The sequence below is a fragment of the Cucurbita moschata genome, unplaced genomic scaffold (genome assembly GCF_002738365.1).
Source record: "Cucurbita moschata cultivar Rifu unplaced genomic scaffold, Cmos_1.0 Cmo_Scf00038, whole genome shotgun sequence".
In the NCBI taxonomy this organism is placed as follows: domain Eukaryota; kingdom Viridiplantae; phylum Streptophyta; class Magnoliopsida; order Cucurbitales; family Cucurbitaceae; genus Cucurbita; species Cucurbita moschata.
The window spans coordinates 866454-872769 of NW_019268554.1; the positions used below are offsets into that span (position 1 = coordinate 866454).

The window sequence follows — 6316 nt, forward strand, 5'->3', positions numbered from 1 at the left end:
TTAAAACTCTTTTTAAGAATAATTACCACTTTTTTTTTCATTGTTTCTAGAAATCTAATTTTACCATTATAATTATATATAATATAAATAAAGTTTTTAATTTATCTATTAATTAAGTAAATTTAAAAAACCGTCCCAAAAAAATTAAAATCTATCAAGCACAAAATTTAAAATTTTATTGGATTCAAAATTAAAAATTTATTAAATTTTATGAATTAAATTTATAGTTTAATTTATTGTTTAGCTAATTTTCATATTAAAAATTTATTAGTTATTAGTGGGAGGATGAGACTAGTTTAAGTGAAACACACCTAAACGATTCCTAAAACATTAATTATCATTTCAAAAATTGATTTATCGAAGATCAAAAATGAAAATTTAGGGACAAAAACACCCTCCTAAGTTGGGCTATTGATCAAGTGCACGGGTGTGAAAAGATAAGGTTAAATTCTATAAGATTAAGGTGGTTATTGATAAATTTCAATTTTAAATATACGAATTAACAATAAATCCTTTTTAGTTCAGTTCAACACGAGCCATTAAACTTTCATTTATTTGAATCCAACCCATCAAATTTTTTGAATTATTGAGCTGTTTAACTAAAAATTATTTTGAAAACAATTTTTAAGTTTAAGAACTAAAATAAAATTTATTAAAAGGGAAGGATATAACTGAAATATACTTTAAAGATTAAAATAAAAAATTTCAAAGTCGAAGAATGTAATTGAAATCTATCGTAAAATTTGATCGTAGTTGACATGTAATAATTGGGTCGGGTCAATTTGATAGATATAAAACCGTGAAAAGGAAACAAACTTGTCATGTAGTAAGATTTTAGTACCCATTTGGTGCCCAACTAAACATTTGCACCGACAGGAAAGAAGAATGATTATAATCATAAGAAAGAATAAGAATTTTATCCTTTGCATTTTACTAATATTATTACACAAATAGGTATCTGTTACCATCAACCTATTTAATTTTTCAGTTGTGAATGATTATTACACAAATAGCCCAAGTACACGTACACTGATAGTAATTTTGATCTACTTTGACCAATTACATATCGTTGTCTGCTTTATGGGAGGTTTTCACACCCTTTATAAGAAATGTTTTGTTCCTCTCTTCAATCCACGTGGGATCTCACAATCCATCCCTGTGGGAGCCTAATGTCCTTACTCACACACCGCCATATGTCTTGACTCTAATACCATTTGTAACAGCTCAAGCCCATTACTGACATATATTGTCAACTTTTGCTCGTTACGTATCGCCGTCAACCTCACGGTTTTAAAATGCGTATACTAAGAAAATGTTTTCACACTCTCATAAGGAATATTTTGTTCTCATCCCCAGCCGATGTAAGATCTCACATAGATTCTATTTCATATGATTATAACCATTATTTGGGTCGAAAAAAAGAAAAAGGCTAATCCATTACTGCCGATGGTAAACAAACATTCAACAACTTCCTCATTCATTATGCAATAATCAAATTTAAAAAAAGATTCAATGTTAGTTTAATATACCACTCTAGTTTTCTAAACTTTCGACAACATAAATAAGACCCCGTGATTTGGTACCATGGACTTTAACTCCATGCTACATCAACATACAACAGATTCTTTCTTTGGTCCCACAGACTTAAATTCTTTTAAAAAATAAATAATTTTGGTTCAATGTAATTAATAGTATGAAAATTCTCATCTACCCATTACTATGTTACACATTAATTTCATTATACCAACACTATATACATTAATATCAAACACTAAAAGCTCATTTGTAATCATTTTATTAATTTATTTATTCATTTTAGAATATAGTTAAAAAAAAAAATTAAAAACTAGAAGAATTGATCCTTCTTGTCGACTTTAAATTCGACTGGTTTAGAAAGCAATTCAATTAGCTATACAATACAATTTTTCTTTTTGGTCTCCGTTCATTGAACCATGATATGAATCTTAGTGAATATAAATTTCAAAGAAGTGAAAAAATATCATCAAATTACCACAAGATAGACTCTAATCACATTAAATAAAGTCAAGTTTCATTAAAATTGAACTTTTAAGTTGTCGATAATGTCACATTAAAGAAAGAATCCAGCTCCGACAATAGACTCAAGCTCTTTAAGTGGGCCTTCATTTTTTCTTGGACGGTTATAAACTTTTGGGTGGAGGAATTGAAACCTAAATATATAGTGCTTCATTAGTATATTTTTAGTTCTTTTTATTTACTTTTTTTTTAGCTACATGTTTTATTTGAGACTTTATGTATGAGACTTTATGTATTCGAGTGGAGTAGAGGTGGAAAATGTAATAAAAAGAGCATTTATACTTTCTCTTAGCTACCTATAAGTTTGACTTGGTTTATCTTAAAGTTTTTTTTTTTTTTTTGTCTTATTTGATCGATAAGATAATCCAAATATTCATTTCTCTTGGAATGATGTCTTTTCGTTTTAAGGATACCTAATATCTCTAGTTTTTCACCTAAAAATTTCCTTATCTTATGGAATGAAATCACCTTGATTTGGAGGGGCGTGGCATTTGTGATCCAAGGGTTCATATATCCATAAGAATTCTTAGATTCAATTGGCTAGAGTTTTCGTATCATCTTCAAATTAAACAACAAAAAGCCATTAGAAGCTACATCTTGAGACGTTTAAGTATTTTAGATCATAATTGCTGACTTGATACTCTACGTAAGTAACTAACATTTCTTGCCGTTACACCCGCCAGGCTGCCCAAAGATAATAAATCAAACCAAGAAAGAAATCAAAGAAACAAATTTTTTATTTCGTATATTTTAACTATCGCTCAATTAATTAAAACATAAATCATCAACCAGCCAATCAAAGATGCAAATTTAATGCAGCCTAACATAAAGTTTTAGAGGTACCTCACACGTCCATCCCTGTTCATATGTACCACCAAAATCTCTAGCCAGCAGATCAATCTGCTCACAGTTTAAACCAGAATAGCAAACCATTCCGACCTGCATCTGTCACAATTGATAAATAAACAAATATTAAACAGCTTTATCACAATTTTTTCCACTCAGTCATTAGTGTTGTATGTGCCATATGAATTTCGTGATATAATCTTATTTTAATGATATGAAATATGCGTCAAAGAATTCATACTGATTGAAAATATGGACACGTGACAGGACTTAAGTTTAGCTGGAAAGAAATCAAAGAGCTGGAATGCAACCAATAATAATTGCAGGATTCAATGATGGAACAAAAATGTAACTTAGCCAAATTCTTAGTACCATAACTGACTATGTGATCCCGATTGAGAGGAGCATTCAGTTTCTCAAGATTATCAAATAAACTAGCTCTAATAGATCAAATGCAATTGGCCAAAAACCTTAAAATGTAGGAGGGTAAAAACACATCAGTATGTAACAGCCCAAGTCCAAGTCCAAGTCCAAGCTCACCGCTAATAAATATTGTTCACTTTGACCCATTATGTATCACCATCAACCTCACGATTTAAAACTGCATCTACTAGGGTGAGGTTTCCATACCCTTATAAAAAAATGTTTTATTCTCTTCTCCAACTCATGTGGGATCTCACAATCCACCCCCCTTGGGAGCCCAACGTCCTCATTGGCACACCGTTTGGTGTCTGGCTCTGATATCATTTGTAACAGCCTAAGCCACCGCTAGCAAATATTGTTTGCTTTGACTCGTTACGTATCGTTGTCAGCCTCATGGTTATAAAACACGCTACTAGTGGTTTCCACACCCTTATAAGCAATGCTTCATTCCCCTCTCCAACTGATGTGGGATCTCACAATCCACCCCCCTCGGGGGCCCAGCATCTTCATTGGCACACTGTCCGATGTTTGGCTCTGATACCATTTGTAACAGCCCAAGCTCACCACTAGTAAATATTGTCCGCTTTGACCCGTTACGTATCGCCGTCAGCCTCACGGTTTTAAAACGCATCTACTAGGGATAGGTTTGCACACCATTATAAGGAATGTTTCGTTTCTCTCTCCAACTGATGTGGGATCTCACAATCCATCCCCCTTGAAGGTCAGTGTCCTCACTGTCACATTGTCTGGTTTCTAGCTTTGATACCATTTGTAACAGCTCAAACTCACTGCTAGCAGATATTGTCTGATTTGACTCGTTACGTATCGCCGTCAGTCTCATGATTTTAAAACGCGTCTATTAGGGCCACACTCTTTTAAGAAATGCTTTGTTCCCCTCTCCAACTGACGTGGGATCTCACAATCAATATCCTCCAAGAAATCAAGAAGAGACTTTACAAATATTTATCCAGTACCTTCAGTTCTTCAATCCATTCAGTCTTCAGACGAATGGGAGGGCTGCTATACATTGCCCTGGCCAGTCACTGAAGCTGAAATCTTACTATCATGGCTTGCTGTTGATCTTTGCCAAGAACACTAGAAAATGGGGGAAAAGTTGAACAAATGGATGTAATGTCAGAATACAAGGCAGGCAAGAGGCAGAGATCAAGATTTAAAGTACTGCAACACAATCATAAAGTAAGAAAAATAAGACCATGCTTACCCCTGTCTAGCAACTAAGAAACCCAATTAAGATTTAAAGTACTGCAACACTTCGATTAAACGCAAGACAATTACTTCACACTACACAATATTTCCCTATTGATAGCAATCTAGAGTTCAGCTAATAGATACTGACCTTAGACAAACAACCCTGTGTCCATATAAACCCATATTCTTCGCATATGAATTGAGCACAACCTACCATATATCCATCTTCAAGAAACAGCCATATAACTTTGGCATCCCTTCAAGATCTCCACTGGCAAACCCTTGATACGCCATGTCAAACAAAGGGAAAGTGATGTTTCACCTGGAAGGAAAAGTTGGAGTTAAGTCACATCATTCTCTCCATCAAATTATTTGCAACTACCATTAATTGATTTGAAATTTCTAGCCATTGTTCATGTGTTAGGTTGTGAGCACAAGGATGGAGCAAAAAGAAAGAACATTCCGGGGAATTTTAAATCAAATAAGAACTAACTATTGAGGATTGTTGGGAGGAGTCTCACATTAACTAATTAAGGTAATGATCATGAGTTTATAAATAAGAAATACGTCTCCATTAGTTGAGGCCCTTTGGAAAAACCAAAAGTAAAACCACGAGAGTTTATACTCAAAGTGGACAATGTCATACAATTATAGAGGTTCGCAGTTCCTAACACTAACATATCATAGCAGAAAGTTTCACTTGCCATGGTACGAAAAAACATTTATCAAGATCATATCCTTAAAGCATTCTATTTGAAAGAAAAGTTCATTTATTCTTTGTCATTGATTTTAACAAATTATTTATAACAGTGATCTAAACTAGGTATGCGTTTTCTTTGTTACCCGAGTGTATGTTTGCAAAAAATACTTAAAGCAAGTGGAAACTTACTTAGACCAAGTTGGTTCGGGCAAGAACATTGGAACATCAGGATGGAAATGGCTCTGAAATTCAGCAAGCAGTCGGCACGTTCCAGTCCCAGAAAGTGCCTGAACTCCAGAAAATCTCCTTTCCTTTGTAACACTTGAATCCTTTCCATAAATCAACTTAACACACTCATCCACAAATATTGAACTCACCGCAGCAGAAATTTACTCTCTAAAATTCGAAAGCATGGAATGCAGGACTGTTAAGAAAGAGAAATAGAAATAGAATTGGGATCGAAAGTATGATCTTCATTCATTCAGGTTTACACGTTTAAATAGGATACAAACTATCAACTAATACCTAAAAATAGAAAAATATATATCTAATTAAATCTGGTAAATAAATAAAATATACGGTTAATCAAATCTATACTAACAGCTTCCTAAATATCTAAGATATATTCTAACTAATTATCACGGCAAAATATCCTCTTAATACTCCCCCTCAAGTTGGAGAGTGTATGTCGATCACACCCAACTTGTCCTTCAAAAAGTCAAATTGCTGTCTTCCCAAAGCTTTAGTAAAAACATCTGCCAATTGCATTTTGGTCGAAACATAACACGGTTTGATGATTCCAGCTTGTAATTTTTCTCGAACTATATGACAATCTATTTCAATGTGTTTCGTACGTTCATGAAAAACTGGATTGGCTGCTATATGTAATGCTGCTTGATTATCACAATATAATAATGCTGGTTCGGACAGTGGAACATTCAAGTCTTGAAGAATGTATCTTAACCAAGTTAACTCTAAACAAGTATTTGCCATAGCTCGATACTCGGCTTCTGCTGATGATCTGGACACATTAGTCTGCTTTTTAGACTTCCAAGAAATAATTGAATTTCCGAGGAAAATGCA

The 6316-nt window shown here is 33.5% G+C and overlaps 1 long non-coding RNA gene across 3 annotated transcripts in view; it reads right to left on the bottom strand.

Moving 5' to 3' along the window:
* Positions 1 to 2396: 2396 nt before the first annotated feature.
* The window catches only part of LOC111432415, a 20235-nt gene continuing 16315 nt past the window's right edge, over positions 2397 to 6316 (bottom strand). The window contains exons 3-6 of one of the 3 annotated variants that reach the window (XR_002708635.1): positions 5423 to 5562; positions 4682 to 4855; positions 4299 to 4419; positions 2397 to 3000 (exon numbers count right to left, since the gene is read on the bottom strand). This is a non-coding gene — a long non-coding RNA (uncharacterized LOC111432415). Of the gene's footprint in view, positions 3001 to 4298; positions 4420 to 4546; positions 4856 to 5422; positions 5578 to 6316 lie in introns of all 3 variants that reach the window. The other 2 variants (XR_002708636.1, XR_002708637.1) reach the window with 2 other exon arrangements.